The sequence below is a fragment of the Hibiscus syriacus genome, unplaced genomic scaffold (genome assembly GCF_006381635.1).
Source record: "Hibiscus syriacus cultivar Baekdansim isolate YM2019G1 unplaced genomic scaffold, ASM638163v2 tig00110365_pilon, whole genome shotgun sequence".
Taxonomy (NCBI): Eukaryota; Viridiplantae; Streptophyta; class Magnoliopsida; order Malvales; family Malvaceae; genus Hibiscus; species Hibiscus syriacus.
This window is the reverse complement of record NW_024062703.1, coordinates 883233-909644: the sequence shown is the minus strand read 5'-3', so window position 1 is coordinate 909644 and position 26412 is coordinate 883233. Positions and strand designations below refer to the sequence as shown.

At 33.9% G+C, this 26412-nt stretch overlaps 1 pseudogene; it reads left to right on the top strand.

Annotated features, from left to right (window-relative positions):
* The first annotated feature begins 988 nt into the window (after positions 1-988).
* On the top strand, positions 989-10006 carry LOC120121200 (annotated as a pseudogene).
* Positions 10007-26412: the final 16406 nt, after the last annotated feature.

The following is a 26412-nucleotide window of genomic DNA, read 5'->3' as shown; positions in this document are numbered from 1 at the left end:
AAAAGGCACATAAGATTTCTTAACTTTAAAAAATATATATTGTGATCATCATCATGTTTAATGTGATCTTTCAACTCGAAAACAGAACTCAGTGTCTCTACAATTTCTTTCATCAATGGTCGGTGGTGCTTCGGTTCGGATTCAAGACATAATAATATTAGAATTAAGTGATGTCACTGATAATTAAGAAACTATTGCTATTTTTATAAGTTGAGTACATTATTTATAAGAATGTTTAAATATCCATTGATAAACAGGAAACCGTTCTTTGCATGGAAGAGACTATTGTCTCTCCCAAATATTTTGGTATAATAACATTTTAAGTACATTTTAATCTAAAGATTAATAATAAGTCTTTTGTCACTTTTTTTTTCAATTTAAATCTTTAATAAATCCTTATCATTTTCAATGTTTATTTCTAACTCCAACACTATTTATTGTTAAATAATTGAATTTTTTTAATGTTAACCTCACAATCATTATAGAACAAGCTCCAAGTGAGGTTGCATATTCTTGCCTTTGCCTAGTGGAACCTCTGAACAAAAATTCCCAGCCACGTGCTTACACGGGAAGAGTTTTGCGTATTTTGAAAAAAAAGGAATAATTAAATGACCAACTTAGAAATTAAGTAATACATATGTGACTACAAAGGAAATTTAACATATTTTTTAAACGAAGTAACCGATACTTGTTTCTTGTCCAAAAGAGAATAAGAAAGATGATCATGACAACAAATTTTCTTACTGCTTACAGTTTATTTTCTATCCTGACAAGCATTTCCGAGTAAACACCGACGTGGTTTAATAGTTTCGTGCAATCCTTTCTGACTATAATTTTGAGATTGCGATGTTCAAAATCAAATCTTAAATTCAGGCATTGTTCGGTCAGCTTCAAATTACACCTGCCCTACGTTACCACACTTGTCAATTAATGTCAACAGCGTTGTTGAAAAAAGAACATCTTAGTTCTAACTACAGAAGCTTCCAAGAAAACCCGAGGAAACAGACACAAGTTCACCGCCATGGAAGGCATCAGCGAATTCCCGGACAAGAACGACGATGATGTTTTCAGGTACCTGATCGTGAGACCAGACGAGGGTGGGATTTGGGACCTGTTGAGCTACTCATTGTCGGGTGACAGAGACAGTTTGTTTAAGTTCCTGGAAAGCTCCAACCAGGATGCGGTGGTGGTGGCCGGTGGAGAAGCCGCCGACCACCGGTGGGTCATTTTGGTTTCCATCGTTGCACGCAAGATCCTTCACTTTCTCGGCAAGCCCATGGAGTTAACCGGTTATGTGGTTGATTTCTTCCTCAACTTTTTTCTCACAATGGTTCCATCTTCGACTCGTTGATAAATGCTTAATTTAGTTAATATTTTACTTTTAAATTATTCCTTAATCATTGATTTTTGTACCTTATTTGTTCATTTTAATTCATTTTATGTGCAGGACGTAAGATTCTGAAAATTGCACTAAAAGAAAGGTATTCTACAATTTTTTATTATTTGGTCACGACTGAATATATGGGTATGATTCTAGGCATGACACAGTCTGACGTGACAGTTTCTAGAAGATCCAGTCAGCGTTTCTAGAAGTACGAATGGATTGGCCTCACGTTTATGGAGTTCGGATTTGAATTAAACTCAAGTTTAGGATAATATTTTAAACATTATATTTTATCTTTGTATTTTAGTTTAAATATGTTTTAGTATTTCAATTAGGATTTAAGATATTATTTAAATAATATTTTATTTTATCTTTGTTTTAGGTATTTTAGTTTAAATAGTTTTAAGTGTTTTAATTAGGATTTAAGATGTTATTTTCTTTACCTTGTTTTTAGGAATTTGAAAGCTATAAATACCCTCTCAAGGTGAGCCTAGAAAGATATATTTCTCATCTGAGAATAAAATCTTCTTTTTCTATCTAGCTTTATCTCTATTTTTCTCATACTTTTCAATTATGTTAAGTATGACTTTGGCCATGCTTAGCTAATTTTTCCGAATACTAAAGCGAAGGCTCAATTTCAAACGTGAGAATTGTAAGGTACTTAAATCGCTTCAGATTTTCTCTCTGTTTTCTGAGCTTACTTTTCAAATCAAAACGATTTCGACATTGGTTTGGATATTGTTATGGTTAACGTTTGAAGAAGGATTTGCTTATTGAAACATATTCAACTTCCCGAGAACACACTTAGCAAAATTGTTTGCTAAGAGAAAACTGAGATCGGAATCAGTTATTGTTGAAATGACACAATCCGAGTTGGCAGCAAAGAATTGTCCTTGTAAGCCGATGTGAATCTTGAAGTAAAAATATGTTTCGATGATCCAAGGAATTTGAGGCAAAACTAAAGTATGAGGTTGTTTTCACTATAAGTTTTATTTATCCCAATTTATTTATTTTATTTATTTGTTTATTTAATTTTTATTTCATTATACTTCTGTAAATAATTTAAAACCCCCTTTATCTTTATTATTATTTTTAAAATCATTATTTATTATTTTATTATTTTTTCTTTTTTATTTTATTTTATTCTATCTTTTCAATTTCATCTGGAATTTTATCTTCTTCTAAAATCAAGAAAGAGTTTTACTAAATCAGAAACATCACAGTCTCTGTGGATCGACCCTACTTCTCTATACTACTTTCCTTTTCTGTTTATTAAAGAAGCCAAAATTATTTTGATAACAAAACTACGGTTATCAAATTGGCGTCGTTATCGGGGATTAACGGCAAGTAATAATTTGTTTTTCTAGTTTTTTATTTATGACCAGAATGAACCCAGGTGAATTAGTAGATCTAGATCCGGAGATCGAAGCACAAGCACGAAGAATCCACGCATAAACGCTTCGAGAAAAGAGAAAAAAGAAGAAGAACAAGAGCAGAGATCAGAAACAGAATCAAATTCGGACTCTGAAGGAGACACATACAACATTCCGATGGCAGAAGAAGAACAAACAATCCGAGAACTAACCACAACTCCTGTCACTCAGACGCCATTATGCATCAATTTTCCTAGTGGCGGGACTCTGTTTCAATTAAAGACGGAACTCATTCATCTTCTTCCCACTTTTCACGGCTTTCTCACTGAAGATCCGTACAAACACTTGTTGGAATTCCACATGGTTTGCACTAGCATGAAACCACAGGGAGTTACCGAGGATCAAATTAAATTGAGAGCTTTCCCTTTAGCCGATTTGGCTAAAGATTGGTTATTTTATTTACCTCCAAATTCAGTTAATTCATGGGCTGACATGAATCGAATTTTTCTTGACATGTTCTTTTCAGCGGCTAAAGCAAGCGAGTCACGAAGGAGCATTCTTTCCATTCAACAAAAGAGTGAAAAAAGTCTTTATGACTATTGTGAGTGATTTAATAAGCTTTTCACATGTTGTCCGCAACACGAATTAAGTAAGCAAACATTACTTCAATACTTTTATGAATGCATTTTACCAATAGAGATGAAAATGGTGGATACCGCCAGTGGAGGAGCATTAGTCAACATGACCCCAACAACAGCAAGGGAATTGATTTCAACCATGACAGCCAACTCTCAACAGTTTTCAAGTGAACCCAGCCGACGGATTCACGAGATAAGTACATTTTCTCTTGAAAATAAGTTAGATAAATTAACTGAAATAGTTAATTCACTTGTTGTAGGAAAATCTGGAGCAACAAGAACATGTAGGATATGCACAAAGCTAGACCATCCGACGGATTGCTGCCCGCTGATATAAGAAGGAGGCAATGCAAAAATCAATGCAGTAGGGAGCTTTCAGGTCCTCCAGAAAGACAATACAACCCATACAGTAATACTTACAATTCAGGATGGCGAGAACACCCAAACTTCAGCTATGCAGCAAATCAAAGATCAACTTATCAACCAAGGCCTCCTCCTCAACTGCAAACGAAAAGCTCATCATTGGAGGAACTCATAGGAAAGTTAGCAATTTCACAAAAAAGCTGGTTGCATCCCAGGAAAAGTTCCAAAGTCGAACCGAGACACATATTCAAGAGTTGGATAAACAAGTGAGCCGACTAGTTCAAACAATGGGGAAATTTGAATTACAAGGAAGACTACATTCTCAAACCGAGGTAAATCCAAGGGAGAATGTCAGTTCCATCACTATTCAGAGTGGTACAATAGTGGCATCACCTGTTCCAAAAGATGAAGCAATACAAAAAGGGAAGAAGACTGTAGATTCAGGATCCCAGAAGAAGAGTGGCGAAGTACAAACGGATCCAACACCATCTCCCTATGACGTACCACCACCTTTTCAATCGAGGTTAATAAAAAGGGATAAAAAAATTGAGGAAAAGGAAATACTAGACGTATTTCGGAAGGTGGAAATCAATATACCTCTCCTTATGGTTATCCAAAAGGTTCCAAGATATGCCCGATTTTTTAAGGACCTTTGTACAACAAAGAGGAAGCTTACCGGAATGAGAAGGTAAATCTAGGAGAACATATCTCAACTGTATTCCAACAAAAGTTACCACCGAAATTGAAAGACCAATGTATGTTTGCAATACCCTGTAAAATTGGTAAAGTTGGGATAAAATAAGCCATGTGTGATATTGGCGCCTCTATTAATGTAATGACTATCTCTGTTTACAATATGATTACTAATGAGCCCTTGAAGGATACAAAAATATCAATTCAGCTTGCTGACAGATCTGTCATTTATCCGAAAGAACTCTTGGAAAATGTGCTGGTATATGTAAATGATTTAATATTTCCCTTTGATTTTTATGTAATTGACATGGAGAATGATCGAACTAACACTTCTTCCGATATTCTATTGGGGCGTCCTTTTCTAAGTATTGCGCACACAAAGATTGACGTAAGAAGTGGAACTTTAACCATGGAGTTTAATGGTGAGATCGTTAAATTTGATGTGTATAAGAAAATGAAACACCCAGACAAAGTGGCGAGCATAAATTATGTTGGTATTATTGATCCTTTGGAAAATGAGTTTGTAGAAACTAATTTTTCTTTTAATCTGTGCAGGGAGTTAGAAGATCATGATGAGGAAATCAGGAAGTTGAAAAATATATTTTCAAGTCGTGCCGATCTAAAATTGATTCCTGCTAAGTCTAATGTTCTGCCTTCTGTTTTGCAGGCACCTAAGATAGAACTGAAACAAATGTCAACAAACTTAAAGAGTGCCTTTTTAAGAGAAAATATTACTTCACTGGTTATTTCGGATAAGCTGTCAAAGTTAAAAAAGATCCAAAGAATAACCTATGAGAATGTCAAATTCTACAAGGAGAAAATAAAAGAACTATATAATCGTAGAATTTCTTATAACGAAATTCTCAGTTGGAAAAAGTGTATGAAGTGGAAGAAGTATATCTCTTAAAACCTGTAGTCTGAATTAGGTCGTCGAACTAACAACGTTAAACAAAAGCGCTTGATGAGAGACAACCCATTTCGTTTTATTTTCATTTTAATTTCGCTTTATTTTTAGCCAAATTTATTTCATTTCATTTATTTTATTTTATTAGATACTTTATTTATTTTATTTTATTTTATTTTCTCTGAACATATTCGAATTCGATCGAATATTTTTTACCTTCGCCCAGGCTCGTCTCGACATGACCGTGGCCGTGGCCGCGGTCGCCACTAGATTGGGGAGTATTCATTTTCTCTCTCTTTGTTTTTAAATTTGACATACGTTTTGGGATAAAATGAATAAAGTGAGGAGGAATGATAAACATGTGTCAAATTTTTCCTTGGCTTGTTTAATTGTTTGAAATTGAGTTATTCTGATGTTGATATGTTGGGATCGTTGGTTGCTAGCCTTGAATTTCGCTTTATACTCTTGCTTCCTTTTGGATTATGATCATGTTTTTGATCGAATTTAATTTGCATGATTGGTGATTGATATAACTAGTGAATTTTTGTTGAGTATGATTTCATGATTTTGTCGATAAAGATGAACTTGACTCAATGCACATAAATTTTTCTTGTGAGATTTAGGCCTAACGAGCATACATTTTTTTTCTTGCTCATTGTTTAACTTGTGTGTGCCGAACTAATTAGGATGTTCTAGAACTTGTAATCACAATTCATATCGAGACTACATGTTGAACATAATGTTTTAATGTGATAGGGGCACCTAGGATAAACCCACTTTTCCCAAAAATCCTACCTGTTTATATATCCACTAGTGAACCAAATTTGAGTCTATTTCCCTTTCTTTGTTTTACACCTTATAATTAAACCCGAAGCCTTTCTTTTTATTTTCCTATCTTTTTACACCCTTGTCGAGACTTGAGATCTTGTATCATTCTTGTTCCACGGAAAAAAATGAAAAAAATCATTGTTTCGAAAAAAAATCCAAAAAAACAAGATGTTCACTATTTCAAACAGCAAAAAAAAAACAGACCCTTGTTCCAAAAAAAGGGAAGGAAAAATTGATCGTTTCAATTGTCTTTCATCTATTCTTTTTTTCCTTGTTTTGTTCTTCATTGCGCTTCATGTTAATTCGTAGATTGTTCTTAATTATTTTGATATCTTTTTCGGTATTTAAACCTTTCTTTTTGGCCTTTTTCCTACCATAACCTAAGCCCTATTACACCTTGTTTAAGACCCCTTGATTATTGCATTATGTTCATTTTTAGTAGTAGAGACTTGATTGGATTCCAAGTCTATGGTAATATTTTGGTTAGTTTCGGTTTGAGCTATTTTATTTACCCCAAACACTTTGAGTGGATATGTGTGAATCTTTGTGAGGTATTGAGTCATATTTCATTGAAATTGGCAATTAATTGGGATATATTGCTTACTTTAAATTTTTTTGGTTATGTCTTTGCTTGATTGTAACTTGAATTCGGCAAATGTCATAGACTTAATTCGATTGTAAGTTTGAGGAATAAATTGAAATTGAAGATGACAACTTGTGATTTTGATGTATTAATTGATGAATGCTTGAGGACAAGCATTGAATAAGTGAGAGGATTTGATAAGTGTTTAATTTAGTTAATATTTTACTTTTAAATTACTCCTTAATCATTGATTTTTGTGGCTTATTTGTTCATTTTAATTCATTTTCTGTGCAGGACGTAAGATTCTGAAAATTGTACTAAAAGGAAGGCATTATGCAATTTTTTATTATTTGGTCACGGCTGAAGATATGAGCACGACTCTATGCATGACACAGTTGACATGGCAGTTTCTAGAAGATCCAGTCAGCGTTTCTAGAAGCACGAATGGATTGGCCTCGCGTTTTGGAATTCAGATTTGAATTAAACTCAAGTTTAGGATAATATTTTAAACATTATATTTTATCTTTGTATTTTAGTTTAAATAGGTTTTAGTATTTCAATTAGGATTTATGATATTATTTAAATAATATTTAATTTATCTTTGTTTTAGGTAAATTAGTTTAAATAGTTTTAAGTGTTTTAATTAGGATTTAAGATGTTATTTTCTTTAGCTTGTTTTTAAGAATTTGAAGGCTATAAATATCCTCTCAGGGTTCGCCTAGAAAGATATATTTCTCATCTGAGAATAAAATATTCTTTTTTATCTAGCTTTCTCTCTATTTTTCGCATGCTTTTCGATTATGCTAAGTATGGCTTTGGCCATGCTTAGCTAATTTTCTTTCAAGCCGAAGACTAAAGCGAAGGCTTAATTCCAAACGTGAGAATTGTAAGGTACTTAAATCGCTTCGGATTTTCTCTCTGTTTTCTGAGTTACTTTTCAAATCAAAACGATTTCAACATTGGTTTGGATATTGTTATGGTTAACGTTTGAAGAAGGATTTGCTTATTCAATTTCCCGAGACACACTTAGCAAAATTGTTTGCTAAGAAGAAACTGAGATCGAAATCAGTTATTGTTGAAATTACAAAATCCGAGTTTGCAACGAAAAATTGTCCTTGTAGGCCGACGTGAATCTTGAAGTAAAAATCTGTTTCGATGATCCGAGGAATTTGAGACAAAGGTAAAGTCTGAGGTTGCTTTCACTATAAGTTTTTTTTATCCCAATTTATTTATTTATTTTATTTATTTGTTTATTTAATTTTTATCTCATCATACTTCTTTAAATAATTTAAAACCCATTTTATCTTGATTACTATTTTTAAAATCATTATTTATTATTTTATTATTTTTTCTTTTTTTATTTTATTTTATTCTATCTTTTCAATTTAATCTGAAATTATCTTTCTTTAAAATCAAGAAATAATTTTATTAAATTATAAATATCACAGTCCCTGTGGATCGACCATGTTTCTCTATACTTCTTTCCTTTCTATTTATTAAAGAAACGAAATTATTTTGATAGCAAAACGACGGTTATCACTTGTTCAATAATCTTCAGGGTAAATTGTCTACTTGAATTCCCCTCCTCTTTCAGTGACGTACATGCGTAGTTTCAGTGATTGTGTTTGATTTTACGTATCATAAAAGTAAATGTTTTTTTTTTCGTAACTGAGTATTTGTTTGAAACACAGAGAACCCAGAATTTTTTAGCTACTGAGATGACTGGGTTGCAGGAGATGAAGTTATACCGAAGAAAGGCACTGAGACTTTTATTAGTACCATTGGACACAGAGATCCGAGTATGGACCTTTAGCAAGGCAAAAAGTTGGTGCAAGATTTGCATAATTCTGCTCCAGGGGAGGGAATCACGAATGCCGAATTCGATAACCGAGCAACGATGGACCTCTGTTTGATGGCTTCCAAGCTAGCGTATGGAAACGCCGAGGTTGTAAGGAATGTTGTTGATAATTGTTGAAAGGTAAGCTACTGTACCGCTCTTCTCGGACCTGAATTTGTGTTTTTTACGTTTTCCGGTGATCGTTGATACGAAATCGATGTTGTCTAAACATACGCAGATGCACTTTGTGGACTTCTACGACTGCTGGGACGGTAATAGACGCATACTGAATGTTGCTCGGAATATGTTGTGAATGGTGTATTAACTCGAATTCCGTTTCATAGATTACCAAAAGGAAAAATCCACTCAAGTTTTTCTGTTATGTGACAAGCCGAAGGATGCGAATCTGATATTGATCAGCTTCCGTGGCACGGATCTTTTCGATGCCGATGATTGGAGTACTGATTTCGACTACTCTTGGTACGAAATTCCGAATTTAGGAAAGCTTCATATGGGATTTCTAGAGGCATTAGGTTTGGGTAATAGAGAAGATACCACTTACTTCTATCATCATCTTCAGAAGAGGAGCACAAAGCACAGCTTTTCCGAACGATCTGCTGGGATCGGTAAAAAGGGCATCCCACTGGAAATGGTGGATAAGACCGCGTACTATACGGTGAGAGAAAAGTTCAAGACCTTGTTAGAAGAGCACAAGAATGCTAAAATATATAGTCACCGGGCATAGCTTAGGAGGGGCTCTCGCGATTTTGTTTCCTACTGTTCTCGTGCTGCACGAGGAGACGGAGTTACTCCAAAAGTTGCTCGGGGTATACACTTTTGGACAGCCGAGGATCGGTAACAGGCAGATCGGGAGGTTCGTGGAAGCTCATTTAGATCACCCGGTCCCCAAGTATTTCAGAGTCGTTTACTACAATGATTTGGTGCCCAGGTTGCCTTACGATGATAAAACCTTCTTGTATAAGCATTTCGGGGTGTGCCTTTACTACAACAGCTGCTATATCGAGCAGGTATAATCTACACATATGTCACTTCCATGCTCATTGACAAATACTGTTTCGTCCTCCTACTTTCATCGTATCGAGTTAATTTCGTGTTTTATTTTTTTTCTGTTTAAAGAGAATGGACGAGGAGCCGAATAAGAATTACTTTGGGATAACGCATATAATCCCAGTGTATCTCACTGCGGTTTAGGAGTTAATGACAAGTTTGGCCATGGGATACGCCTATGGCCCTGAGTACAAGGAAGGATGGTTCTCCATATTTATCAGGCTACTAGGATTGTTAATTCCTGGTATATCAGCACATTGTATAACAAATTATGTCAACTCCATAAGACTCGGAAAGTTTCGTGGTATTCGGATGTCCTCCGACTAGGAATCTTCTCAGCACATTGTATACCACTAGCTTTGTACTCACCATTTTCTATCGATGTTCTCTGTCGATCGAACTTACGATAATGGAAGGATTAGTGCATGAAAACTGTGTCAATACCTACAGTAGATTGTCTTTTTTTTTTCCAGCTCAGGACCATAAGAAAAATTCATCAAAGAAAAGAATTCAACTCTTTCAAGTAGCTTATTGTTTTGGGATTTTACTCGTCTAAAAGTATAACTCGAAATCAATCGAGTATTCAGTTGGCACCGGTTAATGTCTTACCGGCTTCTCCTAGAGCTTATTCGGACCGAATATATGTACTCGAACTTCAGCATCTTCAGATGTAAGTCCTCTTTGGGACGTTCTCAGTTGCTCGAAAACTTCATGTAAAGGTAAGCGTTCCTATTGAAAACAAATATGATTTGGAAGTACTGGAAATCTGCAGTATCTGCTCTGGTTGTAAAAGTATATGAAGTAACCAAATCGATCCCTCCCCGGTTGAAGTTCTCGGAATCCAGCAAAGGTTTATCGAGTTCCTCGCTCATGATTCGATCTGTAAAACACCTCGGACCAGGACGGATCAACGTGTTATTCAAACAAAATTTTCATTTTTCGAACATAAATCCATGCATACTGCAAATTAACCAAGTTACATTTGTATCCTATAATGTTACAGAACATAACAGTAGCACATATTAAAACCAAAACCACCTTTGGCTGCTTCTCAGACAATCGAAAAAGTGACGCTCGGTGTTTGCGGTTAACGACTTACTTTGTATCGGAACGAAGAAGGGTAAAGCCGGCGAAGCGACTGAATCAGATGAGCTTCCTCTTCCTTTTGCTGTAGCGGAGGAGGGTTTAGTGAATAGAAGTATGAAGAAGCCAAGGAAGGTAAGTGAATTGGGATACATAAAGAGATAACAACAGCAACCCATGTTTAGTTTTCCGTTGACCGGTTGTAGAAGGGTAACCGTCAATCAAAATGCAGAGAATTGGTAGGTGACGTGTTGGCAAGTGTTTGCTTTGTGTTCTTGTAATATGCGTAAGTTGTAAATTATTTTTTTATTTTAATTTTTTTTTCATTTTAAATCTCCATACTTTAGTTATATTTTCATTTTATTGTTTAACTCGGATTAAAATTTTTAGAAAATAAAAAGTTAAATTTAACTAAATTATAATATATATACTAAATTTATAACTTTTGTATAGTAAAAGAACTAATAACAAAGTTTTTGATCTTCATTCCATTTAAGGGTTTGTATTTGATATGTTGTAAATATATAAATTTGAACAAATTTACATAAAAGTTTATAATTTATGAAATAAGAAATTATGGATAATTTCAAATCACAAGTTTTCTTAAATATATTTTACTTAGATAAACAAATAAAAATATGTGACATATAATGAAATTTATAATTTCAATTTTTTTAATAAGATAAAAACCGCAAATTTTATTAAAATTTAAAAAATATCCAAATTGCAATTAAAATTTACAACCACAATTATAAACTAGATTAAGTACATTTTCTTATACTTGTCAACACAAAAAAAGTAGCTACTTAAATCATAGAAGAACCATGTAAGGAAAATGTTAAAAACATAATCAAATAAACTTGAATAAAATGTCGATATGAATAGGGGAGTTTAGAAAATTTATTTTGCGGTGTCAAATTTAAAAATTTTATGATGGTTTTTTTTGAGTGGGTAAAAATGAATAATGTGTCAATTTATGTTTAAGAGCGTCAATATTCTTTAAAAATATATATTAATTTTATTTATTTTTATATATTTTTATATGAAATTTATATATAAAAAATTCAAAAAAATTTGGGGTGTCATATGACACACCTTATTATAGATTGAATCCGATAGTGGATACGAACAAATCTGATATGGGTAAATAAACCATAAAGTGGATTAAGCTATTGAAAGACCACCGACAAACCACAAATAAAAAATAAATGACCTGAAAAAACTATCCACGAATGCAAATCGTGTAACATCCCCAACCCGTATCCGACCCGAATACGAATCCGATGTGTCACATTGACTTTTCAAAACTTGTACATTTATAAAAATCATAGTAAATTTAAACTTTTATTAACATAAAAAACTATGTCACATCATTAAGTTCAAAACATACAACTTGACCAGAGCTTAAGTACTATACGACTCTATTTACATGCCAACACATATATATTACATAAACGACATACTATAAAGGTGCTTCTGATATGATCTTCAAATGATGATATGCTGCTCTGCTGCTCCTAAGACCAGTCTTCTTGCTTTTATGTACCTACGTGTAAATCACTTACACGCTAAGTCATAGACTTAGTGGGCATAAATCTATAATAATGCATTTCTTATGTATATGAACATGTGACATGTTATTCATATACAATCATCATTATCATTCACAATTCCATTTCATTCATATACTTCGCTATGAACAACATTAATATGATAACCTATAATGCAAGACACACATTTTTCATATTATTTATAGGCCGATGTATATACTAAGAACTTAAGGTATTCGAGTAAATAGAGGTTGTGCACATTTGCTATCACCACAGCTCGTATAAGTTCCACTTAGTGGCATATGAGATTTGTCCTGAAGGACCTGTGAATATGTTTCGAAGAACCTATGAGTTGTCCCGAAGGACCTATGAAACCCTCGACTCTTGGCATGCCAACTATACTATAGCTCTCACATTACATAACATGGACATTAATATTATATTTCATATAACCATGTACTTGTATCACTTTCCTTGTAATCACATATATCTTTTTTTTATCACCTTTCCCATGTATATGTAACCATTAATCTCATATCATGTAACATAAGTAATTAAGTACATTCACATAAATCATATAACATGTATCAAATCATATGTCAACATATATGACTTCTGCATGTTTAATAAAGACTATAATGTATACATGTTCATAATGACTATGCTATAATTATTAATCATAGGAATAGACTTATCACAAGTCATAATTCCTTTGAACTACATCTCTAGTATGCACTCACCTTAGCCTTGTTGCTTTGAATTGATCCTAATCCTTCGATTGTTCTGGAACAAGATTACGTTTAGTATCTACATAATCATACATGGATCCATATCAGAATTCTAATTGATACCCTCTAATCTATCACTTCTTAGACCAAAAGAAAGACTACTTTCATCTTTTAATTAAGGTAGGTATCGGTACCCTCAACTAGGTATCGATACCTTAATTGTATTATGTTAATTTTTCATTCAAGAGGGTATCGGTACCCAACTGGGGTACCGATACCCTCCCTACATTATGTTATTCTTTTTCGTATAAGAGGGTATTGGTACCTATTGAATGGGTATCGATACCCCTAGCCCAGAAATGCCATTTTGAGCACGAAAATCACTCTCCTTTCAGCTCAACTCTTCATACTTCACCTCCTTTAATATCCCTAACTTGTATACATATACTTACACTCATTCCTACTCAATAATCACTTCCTTAAACTCAAAATCCTATCCTTTATATGACATTCAAGAATCACACTCAATTTCCAACATGTTCTAATTCTCATTCTAACACTTCATATTCCTTAATTCCACTAATGACAAGTTAAATTTAGTCTTGAAATATAATTAATATCTTTCTATCAAGGTTTCACTTATTCACTTCCTTACTTTAATCATTCCTAACTTCATCATCTTGTTGTTTTAGAATAAATTAAGCTTCCCTTAAGCTTAACTATTGTCTAATGGTTATAAATCAACCATAAATTCATCAATAAATTCACTAACAAGAGATCTTACCTTTAGCTTGGGTCTCACGTATGAAGAAGATAAAGAAGAGGAGAACTATGGAAACTTGTTTTTGGTTTCCTATATTTCCACGTGGGTTAATATAATACTAACCCAAATAATTATCTTGCTATAAAAAGACAATTTTATCCTTCTAATCCTCCTTCTTTATAAATTGATCTACACAATATAGTTGAAATAAGTCATTGAACTTTTCAATTATTCTACTTTAATCACCAAATTCTGAAACTTTACAATTTAATCACTAACCCGATATTGAGGATGTTACAAATCTCCCCCTTAAGAAAATTTGTCCTCGAATTTTCAATAGGCAAAGAGATGTGGGTACTGATTTCTCATATCCTCTTCACGTTCCCATGTTGCTTCCTCAACCTTGTGATTCATCCACAAAACTTTGACTAATGGAATATTCTTATTCCTTATTGCTTAACCTCATGAGCTAAAATTTGAACCGGTTCTTCCTCATACATTAAATCTAGTTGAACCTCGATCTCTTCTGGTGATAAAATATGGAGGGATCAAATCGATATTTTCGAAGCATCGAAACATGGAATACATTGTGAATCTTTTCCATTTCCGGTGGCAAAGCCAATTGGTATGCTACTGGTCTCACTCTTTTTACAATCTCATATGGTCCAATAAACCGATGACTCAACTTTCCTTTCCGACCAAACCTCAACACCTTTTTCCATAGAGACACTTGTGAAAACACTTTATCACCAACCTGAAATTCAATTTCTTTCCTTTTCAGGTATGCACATTATTTTGTCTATCTGCAGCAGCTTTGAGATTTTTCTGAATTACATGAACTTTTTCTTCCACCTCCTGAATCAATTCAGGACCAAGAACTTATCGATCCTTAAGCTCATACCAGTTCAAAAGTGTACGACATTTTCTCCCGTATAAAGCTTCATAGGGAGCCATTTTAATACTCTATTGATATGTAACACCCCCAACCCGTACTCGACCCAGATACGAGTCCGAGGTTCATATTGACCATTCAAAGCATATACTTTTATAAAAAAAACCATAGAAAATTTAAAACTTCTATTCTATAAAGTAATTCTTTTACATAAACATGTTTAAAACCTTAACAGACTCCATCAGAGCGTACATATATAATGACTTAGTTACATGCCAACATACTAAATTATATTACAAGACATACTTTACAAAATATTTCTGATCTGAACTTTGCGCGGAGATATGCTACTTTACGGATCCGAAGCTTGATCTTCCGACTTATCCACACCTACGTGTAAGCACTTATACGCTAAGTCATAGACTTGGTGAGACATGTAAATACCTAAAGTAACTAACAAATGCATGAACTTCTTATGTAATACACATTATACTTATATGCCTAGTGAACTCATCACTAACATGTTTATCCTTACTTATTTCCTTGTCATTAATTCAATTCCATCATATGAGCATATATTGAATTTAAACATATAACATAATTTCAAAACACAACAATACATGAATGATTACTATGATTATATCATACATAACCATATAACATCTCATATCACCATTACACTTATGCACTTGTTACCATTATTATCATATGATCCTAACTTATCACTTATACATATCACATATCACATATACCATTTCAAAGGAAACACACATATCATTATATCAAATTATGTTTCTTTTCAAAGCCCATGCACACTATTGAGAACTTAAGGTATGTGAGTACCTAGAGATTGTGCACAATGCTGTCACCACAGCTTGTATAAATCCCACTAGGGGCGTAGAATTTGTCCAGTAGGACCACTATATCCCGAAGGACCACTATGTCCCGAAGGCCACTATGTCCCGAAGGACCACGTAGACTCTTGACTCTTGGCATGCCAACTATACCTATAATTCTCGTATTATATAACATGGCCATTATTATTTAACTTTTTACAGATTCACGTAGGCACATAGTTCACTTTCACATAGCATATTTCCATGTAATTCACATTCACTTTTCACGTAGCTTTTCACTTTACTTGTATTCCTTTTCACATAGTTCATAGCCATGATTCTTATCTCACAACACATTTTTGCATATACATGTTCTCATACAACCCCTTCATTCAATTATAACATTTAATATATCTTATTATACTAACATGTATTCATATCATTCATTTCACATACATAACATATCATATAACATTCTAATAGAAACACATATGAGTCATATTATTTTCACATATATTTTATCATATATCTCATGATCATATGACCTATTATCATAAATACATGCATTTACCTATTTCACACATAAATATGCATTCAACAATTAGACATATGCATTTACTCATATACCATACATCTAACACCATATCACTACATGTTTATGCTTTAGTACTCATATCATATAATATCGGAATTAGACTCATCGCAAGTCTTAATTTTTAACATAACGTACACTTACTATCATGTACTCACCTGGTCTCAATGAACACTCTTAACCTCTTGTTTTCTTTGCGTATCTTACTCTGTAGACCTATCCAAACTTTGCTTTCGATTGATGTCTACACAATCATATATTTATACTATCAGTATCCCATTGATATATTATAATCTATAATTCCTTAGACTAAAAAAATATTTATTTCATTTCCTATTGAAGTGCATCGGTACATTCTACCATGTATCGATGCATGTATCGATGCACTACCCATGCATCGGTACACAAATCACTTTTGATGTTTTAATCTTAAGGGGGTGCATCGATGCGCTCCTCATGCATCGATGCACTCCTCATGCATCAATTCACTAATGTCATTCGATGTTCATTTATTTGAGAGTGCATCGGTACACATTGAATGTGCATCGATGCACACAACCCAGAAATTACCTCTTGAGCACGAAAATGTCTTGTTTTGACCCCAAATTATACTTATTAATCCCTCCTTATAACTTAAAACTTATCAATACATATGTAAACATTCTTATAACACTGCAACACTTTAAAATCTCTCATAATTCACCATAATTCTTGAATTAAAGAATTTCATCAAATTTTCCATGTGTTCTAAATTCAATTCTATCACCTTTAACTTCTTAATTAACCCATTGACAAGTCAAATTCATCCTTAGAACTTCAAAAACATTTCTATAACAAAAGTTCATTTCTAAACTCTTAATAGAAATTTCTTTCTAATTCTTTCCTCTTGGTGTTTTAAGCTTATATAAGCTTTCTTTAAGCTTATATAACACCTAATTATTCCAACCTAACCTATAAATTCCAGAAATTAACCAATTAAATCAACTTACTTTGGAAGCTGGAGCCACGAGAGGAAGAAAAAGAAGAAAAAAGATAAGCTTCTGAAGTATTTTCTCTTTCACACATGTTATCGCCCTAAATAAGGGAGATAAAATATCTTCCAAGCTAAATTACTATAATACCCTTATAATCATCTCATATTTACCCTTTTATACAATAATAAAATATTTTTATTTAAATCCTTGAACTCTTAATTTTCCTAAATTGATTCCCAAATTTCTAAAATTCTCATTTTAGTCACTGACCTGGATTTCGGGATGTTACAAATCTCCCCCTCTTTTAAAGAAAATTCGTCCTCGAATTTTCACTTTACCTTGAGATAAACAATCCTTTATAATACTCAACAATTCTTATCTTACCCTTACTATTAACCTTATACTCATATACAGTTCTCCTTTGATACTCAATATATATATATATATCTTTCTTACGCATTCCATAAACAACCTTCATACAACTTATTTACTTGGAAATCATATACTATTAATTCTTAACAATTCATTATTTCTTGCTTCTACTCAAATCTTCCAATTATCTTTCTAATTACCACTTACTGAATAATATGATGATTCCCAAATATATTAAAACCAAACTATTTTACCACGATATCGAAATTTACCTGCCAAAATCTATGGGTCATCAAAATCTTCATCAGTCCTTAAATTATAAAATTGGGCAGTTGGTTGCATAACATGTTGAGTGAATGACTCCGATTGATTTCTTCTATGAACTCTACCTCTATTTATTTAAGATACCACTATAGATCTTTCTCTCTATACTGTCTCTTTAGTCATAAGTGGACAATCTCGAATAAAATGTCCATCATCACCGCATCTAAAACAGGCTCATGAAATTATTCTACACACTCCTATATGATTCTTTCCACAATATGAACATTGCCTGACTTGACTGAGATTTGATCTTCTATCAGTAAAAACATATGATTCCAACATTTCATGAGTTGGAGAATCCCATTCTCTATTTTTCTTGGATGGAGAGGAGCTCGACAAAGCACCCATTCTTTTGGACTTCTGAACTTTCTGTTCTTTAAATCTTTCATTCTGAGCTATCTCTAGAGCTTTAGCTCGATTAACCACTTCTTGAAATGATGACAAATTCAAGGCTATCAATAACTCTCTTAGCCTAGGGCGCAAACCCTCCACAAACCACTCACATACATCATTCTCAGTCGGAAAAAGCTCAGCAATGAAACGACTTAACTTATTAAACTAACATTCGTATTCATAAACTGTATAATTCCCTTGTTTCAAATTTAAAAATTCTTGTTTTATCTGCCTGATATATTGATCACCAATGTACTTACGCTTGAATTCTTCCAAGAAGAATAACCAAGTCACTTGATCACTTTTTAATCTCATGGTGACATTGGTCCACCATATTCTAGCTTGTCCCCTTAACAAATCAACTATTTCGTCTAATTTCTCCACATCAGAACAGTAGAGTCCATCTAACATTATCTTGACATCATTCAACCAAAAATCCGCAGCAACTGGATCTTCCTCAGCTTCACCCTTAAACTCAGGTGCTCATAAACCTTTCAATTCCTTAGCTATATTCATTCAAGGAGCTGAGGTCACAAAGGGTTGAAAACACGACAAAACAACATTTAACGTCCCAAAAAATATCCCTTGATCTCTCACTGGTACTACTGGAGGTATTCGCTCTTCACCATGCCTGGCTAGGGCAGGTGAATTGCTATTACCCTCAGGTCTATTACTTCTCCTTTCACTGTGAGGACTCTCACGATCAGACATCTAATACATAATAATATAACTTTATTAGAAGACAACATACTCATGATTCTATCATATCTGAAACTTTCACTTTTTGTTGGCATGTACACATTTTCAAAATACTTTTAACTTCAGTTTAAGCCTAGAATCGGCTAAATCTTAGCTCTGATACTATTAAATGTAACACCCCAACCCATACCCGACCTGGATACGAGTTTGAGGTTACATATTGATCATTCAAAGCATATACTTTTATAAAAAAAACATAGAAAATTTAAAACTTCTATTCTATAAAGTAATTCTTTTACATAAATATGTTTAAAACCTTAACAGACTCCATCAGAGCGTACATATATAATGACTTAGTTACATGCCAACATACTAAATTATATGACAAGACATACTTTACAAAATATTTCTGATCTGAACTTTGCGCAGAGATATGCTGCTTTACGGATCCAAAGCTTGATCTTCTGACTTATCCACACCTACGTGTAAGATACTTACACGCTAAGTCATAGACATAGTGAGACATGTAAATACATAAAGTAACTAACAAATGCATGAACATCTTATGTAATACACATTATACTTATATACCTAGTGAACGCATCACTAACATGTTTATCCTTACTTATTTCCTTGTCATTAATTCAATTCCATCATATGAGCATATATTGAACATAAACATATAATATAATTTCAAAACACAACAATACAAGAATGATTACTATGATTATATCATACATAACCATATAACATCTCATATCACCATTATACTTATGCACTTGTTACCATTATTATCATATGATCCTAACTTATCACTTATACATATCACATATACCATTTCACAGGAAACACACATATCATTATATCAAATTATGTTTCTTTTCAAAGCCCATGCACACTATTGAGAACTTAAGGTATGTGAGTACCTAGAGATTATGCACAATGCTGTCACCACAGCTCGTATAAATCCCACTAGGGGCGCGTAGAATTTGTCCAGTAGGACCACTATGTTCCGAAGGACCACTGTGTCCCGAAGGACCACTATGTAACGAAGGACCACGTAGACTCTTGACTCTTGGCATGCCAACTATACCTATAGTTCTCGTATTATATAACATGGGCATTATTATTTATCTTTTTACATATTCACGTAGGCACATAGTTCACTTTCACATAGCATATTTCCATGTAATTCACATTCACTTATCACATAGCTTTTCACTTTTACTTGTATTCCTTTTCACATAGTTCATAGCCATGATTCTTATCTCACAACACATTTTTGCATATACATGTTCTCATACAACCCCTTCATTCAATTATAACATCTAATATATCTTATTATACTAACATGTATTCATATTATTCATTTCACATACATAACATATCATATAACATTCTAATAGAAACACATATGAGTCATATTATTTTCACATATATTTTATCATATATCTCATGATCACATGACCTATTTATCATAAATACATGGATTTACCTATTTCACACATAAATATGCGTTCAACAATTAGACATATGTATTTACTCATATACTATACATCTAACATCATATCACTACATGTTTATGCTTTAGTACTCATATCATATAATATCAGAATTAGACTCATTGAAAGTCTTAATTCCTTAACATAACGTACACTTACTATCATGTACGCACCTGGTCTCAATGAACACTTTTAAGCTCTTGTTTTCTTTGGGTATCTTACTTTGCAGACCTATCCGAACTTTGCTTTCGATCGATGTCTACACAATCATATATTTATACTATCAGTATCCCATTGATATACTATAATCTATAATTTCTTAGACTGAAAGAAAGATTTATTTCATTTCCTATTGAAGTGCATCGGTACATTCTACCATCTATCGATGCATACCTTAATATGTACGTCGATACACTACCCATGCATCGGTACACAAATCACCTTCGATGTTTTACTGTTAAGGGGGTGCATCGATGCGCTCCTCATGCATCGATGCACTCCTCATGCATCGATACACTAATGAAATTTGATGTTCATTTATTTGAGAGTGTATCGGTACACATTGAATGTGCATCGATGCACACAGCCCAAGAATTACCTCTTGAGAACGAAAATGTCTTGTTTTGACCCCAAATTCTACTTATTAATCCCTCCTTATACCTTAAAACTTATCTATACATATGTAAATATTCTTATAACACTATAACACTTTACCATCTGTCATAATTCACCATAATTCTTTAATTAAAGAATTTCATCAAAATTTCCATGTGTTCTAAATTCAATTCTATCACCTTTAACTTCTTAATTAACCCATTGACAAGTCAAATCCATCCTTAGAACTTCTAAAAGCTTTCTATACCAAAAGTTCATTTCTAAACTCTTAATAAAAATTCCTTTTTAATTCTTTCATCTTGGTGTTTTAAGCTTATATAAGCTTTCTTTAAGCTTATATAACACCTAATTATTCCAACCCAACCTATAAATTCCATAAATTAACCAATTAAATCAACTTACCTTTAGAAGCTGGAGCCACGAGAGGAAGAAGAAGAAAGAAAAAAGATAAGCTTCTGAAGTTTTTCCTTTTTTCACACGTGTTATCTCCCTAATAAGGGAGATAAAATATCTTCTAAACTAAATTACTATAATACCCTTATAATCATTTCATATTTACCCTTTTATCCAATAATAAAATATTCTTATTTACATCCTTGAACTCTCAATTTTCCTAAATTAATCCCCAAATTTCTAAAATTCTCATTTTAGTCACTGGCCCGGATTTCGGGATGTTACATGGTAGCTATTGTTGTAGGCAAAGTGAAAAATATTTTTCCCAATATCCTTTAAATTTAATCACACAAGCTCTCAACATGTCCTCTAGAATTTGAATAGTTCGCTCAGATTGTCCATCAGTCTGAGGATGAAACGTTGTACTGAAGTTCAATCGGGTTCCCAATGCTCCATATAATACTTCCAAAATCTCGATGGGCTGACTTAGTCAATCTATCTACAATCACTCATATTGAATCCCTTTTGTTTGGAGTCAAAGGTAACCCCTAAAATTCTCATTTTAGTCACTGGCCGGATTCGGGTTACAGTGTAGCTATTGTTGTAGGCAAAGTGAAAAATATTTTCCCAATATCCTTTAAATTCAATCACACAAGCTCTCAACATGTCCTCTAGAATTTGAATAGTTCGCTCAGATTGTCCATCAGTCTGAGGATGAAACGTTGTACTGAAGTTCAATCGGGTTCCCAATGCTCCATATAATGACTTCCAAAATCTCGAAGTGAATCGAGGATCTCAATCAGAAACAATGGAAACAAGTACACCATGCAATCATAAAATCTCTCTAATATATAACTCAGAATACTTGTCCATGGAGAAATCGGCTCGTACTGGAATAAAATGGGCTGACTTAGTCAATCTATCTACAATCACTCAGATTGAATCCCTTTTGTTTAGAGTCAAAGGTAACCTCATCACAAAGTACATCGTTACATTCTCCCATTTCCACTGAGGAATTGACATGGGTTGCAATAATCCGGACGAAACTTGATGTTCAGCTTTGACTTGCTGACAAGTCAAACATTTGAGTCATCATGTACTTCAAACTCTTATGATATGTATACAAATAACATCATTCACCATATAAGTAGTGACGTCAGATTTTCAAAGCGAACACTACTGTAGCCATCTCCAGATCATGGGTAGGATAATTCTTCTCGTTCGGTTTTAATTGCCTCGATGCATACGCTACTACTTTACCCTCTTGCATTAGTACACATCCCAAGCCATTATGGGACGTGTCACTATAGACTATGTAGTTTTTACCAGACTCCGGTTGAACTAATACTGGAGCTTCTGTCAAAATATTTTTCAACATATCAAAACTATCTTGACATTCAGAGGTCCACAGAAACGTTACACCTTTTCTCATCAACTTGGTCAATGGTAGAACGATCATCGAAAAGTTCTTAACGAACCTTCGATAATAACCGGCAAGTCCAGAAAACTCTGAACTTTAGATACATTCTTGGGAACGTCCCATTCAAGGATAGTTTTTACTTTCTGAGGATCTACTCGAATTCCTTCCATAGAAATCACATGCCCGAGAAATATAACTTCATTCAACCAGAACTCACATTTGGATAGCTTGGCATATAACTTTTTGTCTCGAAAGTTTGCAAGACTATTTTCAAATATGCACTATACTTTTCATTTGTCTTTGAATACACCAATATGTCATCGATAAACACCACTACAAATTGGTCCAAATAAGGTTGAAAAATTCGATTCATCAAGTCCATGAAAGCAGCTGGTGCATTTGAAACTCCGAAAGTCATCACAATAAACTCATAGTGGCCATAACTTATTCTAAATGCGGTTTTTGGAATATATTTCTCCTGAACTTTTAGTTGATGATATCCCCGATCGCAAGTCAATCTTAGAGAAGACCGAAGCTCCCTTTAACTGATCAAATAAATCGTCAATTCTAGGGAGATGATACTTATTCTTAATAGTTACTTTATTGAGTTATCTGTAGTCGATACAGAGATGCAATGATCTATCATTCTTTTTGATGAACAATACTGGAGCTCCCCATGGCAAGACCCTCGGTCTTATAAATCTCTTATTTAACAACTCATGTAATTATATCATTAACTCTTGCAACTCCTTTGGAGCCATTTTGTATGGTTCCATGATAATAGGTACAGTTTCCGGCATTATTTTAATCTGGAATTCCACCTCTCTATCCGGAGGCAAACCAGGTAACTCTGCAGGAAATACATCAGAAAAATCTCGAACTATGGGAATTTCCTCAATCCCCTTCTCTTTAGTTCTCACATCCATCACATTCGCAATAAACCCCTGACATCCCTGCAGTAATAGCTTATTTGCTGACATCACAGAAATAACATTTGCCAATGGATTTCATCCTTCACTGAATACTAACACTTTTAATCCATCTGAGTTGACTAGCGTTACCCTCTTTAATATACAATCGACATTTGCATGATAACGGTATAACCAATCCATTCCCAGTATCACTTCAAATTCTTCAAAAGGTAATTCCATCATATTAACAGGAAATTCAATTCCCTGAATCCGTATGTGACACCCTCGACACCTTCTATTAACCCGAGCACTATGCTCTAACGAATTTGTAACTATAACTTCATTACTGGTGTCTTCTAATGGGATCTTCAATTCTTTTTACCAACTTACTATTAATGTATGAATATGTAGACCCCGGATCAATCAATACCATAACACATTTATCCAACAATAAAAAGGTATCTGTTATAATTTCTGGATCATCCCAGTCTTTATTAGTTTTGAGGTTATACACTCGAGCAGTGGATCGAACCTCATGTTGAGTAGCAGATTCTATCAGATTTCTTTCTCCTCTACCTCTTCCCCTCTGAGACATTGAAGCAGATCTTTCTGGTTGAGCAGGCTCTTCGGCTCTCAGAGGACAATCTCTCATATAAATGCTCTGTTTCCCTACATCGAAAACAAGCTCCTGTTTTAACTCTGCATATGTCACTATGATTTCTCCCACAAATTAGACACTGTCTAACTTGACTCTGTTGTGCTTGCCCTTCACCAGACCCTACAGATTGAGTCTGTCTAACACTCATAATTTGATCCTCTAGCAGAGGATGCCACCGATTCTGACCTTGCTTGAGATCGAAAGCTCAAATCTCTACCTTTCTTGGGTGGTACAGAACTCGATGAAGCTTCAGTTATTTTGGATGGTTGGATTTTGCTCCCCAAACCACTCATTCTGGGCTCTCTTTAGAGTTTTGGAATAGTTTACTACTTCTTGGAATGAGGAAAATTCAACACAATCAACATCTCTTTCAGGCTCGGGCGTAAGCCCTCCACAAACCACTCGCATGCATCTTTTTCTATATGTACCAGCCGCTACAAAGTGACTTAGTTTGTTGAACTCACACTCATATTCATACACCGTGTGGTTCATGTGCTTTAGGTTTAGAAATTCCTGCTTCATTTTCTTGATGAAATGGTCCCCTGTATAATTGTGCCGAAATTTTCTAGAAATAGAGACCATGTCACACGATCATTTTCATCCTTAATGTGATATTTGTCCACCATATTCGCGATTGCCCATGAAGCAAGGAGACTACTCCGTTAAGCTTCTCCACATCAGAACAGTAGAGTCCTTCTAACATAATCTTCACATCATTGAGCCAAAGGTCCATAGTAACGGGGCCTTCTTCGGCTTCACCTTGAAACTCTAGAGCTCCTAAACCCTTCAACTCCTATGCAACAGTCAATCTCGGAGTTGAAGTAACAAGAGGATGGAAACGCACCAATATCGCGTCCAACATCCTAAAGAACACATACTGATCAGTTACAAGCACTCTAAAAGGTGCATGTTCTTCACCTTGTTGGCCAGGGCAGGTGAATTACTGCTCTTAGCTAATCTCTCATCTCCTGCTTCACTTCGGGAGCTATCTTGTCTGGACATCTAATAAGACATAACCAAATATCTCTATTAGTTAAACAACATACTCATTACTCTTATCTGATCAGAAGTTCTTACTACTATATTGACATGTGCACTTTTTAAGACACTTTAGACTTCAGTTTATGTCGAGAACTAAACCGTAGCTCTGATTCCATTAACTGTAACATCCCAACCGTATCGACCCGAATACGAATCTGATGTGTCACATTGACTTTTCAAAACTTGTACATTTATAAAAATCATAGTAAATTTAAACTTTTATTAATATCAAAAACTATATCACATCATTAAGTTCAAAACATACAACTTGACCAGAGCTTAAGTACTATACGACTCTATTTACATGCCAACACATATATATATTACATAAACGGATATACTATATAAGGTGCTTCTGATCTGATCTTCAAATGATGATATGCTGCTTTGCTGCTCCTAAGACCCGTCTTTTTACTTTTCTGTACCTACGTGTAAATCACTTACACGCTAAGTCATAGACTTAGTGAGGCATAAATCTATAATAATGTATTTCTTATGCATATGAACATGTGACATGTTATTCATATACAATCATCATTATCATTCACAATTCTATTTCATTTATATACTTCGCTATGAACAACATTAATATGATAACCTATAATGCAAGACACACATTTTTCATATTATTTATAGGCCCATGTATATACTGAGAACTTAAGGTATTCGAGTACATAGAGCTTGTGCACATTTGCTGTCACCACAGCTCGTATAAGTTCCACTGAGTGGCATATGAGATTTGTCCCGAATGACCTGTGAATATGTCCCAAAGGACCTATGAGTTGTCCCGAAGGACCTATAAAACCTTCGACTCTTGGCATGCCAACTATACTTATAGCTCTCACATTACATAACATGGGCATTAATATTATATTTCATATAACCATGTACTTGTATCACTTTCCTTGTAATCACATATATCTTTTCTTTTATCACCTTTCCCATGTACATGTCACCATTAATCTCATATCATGTAACCATTAATCTCATATTCA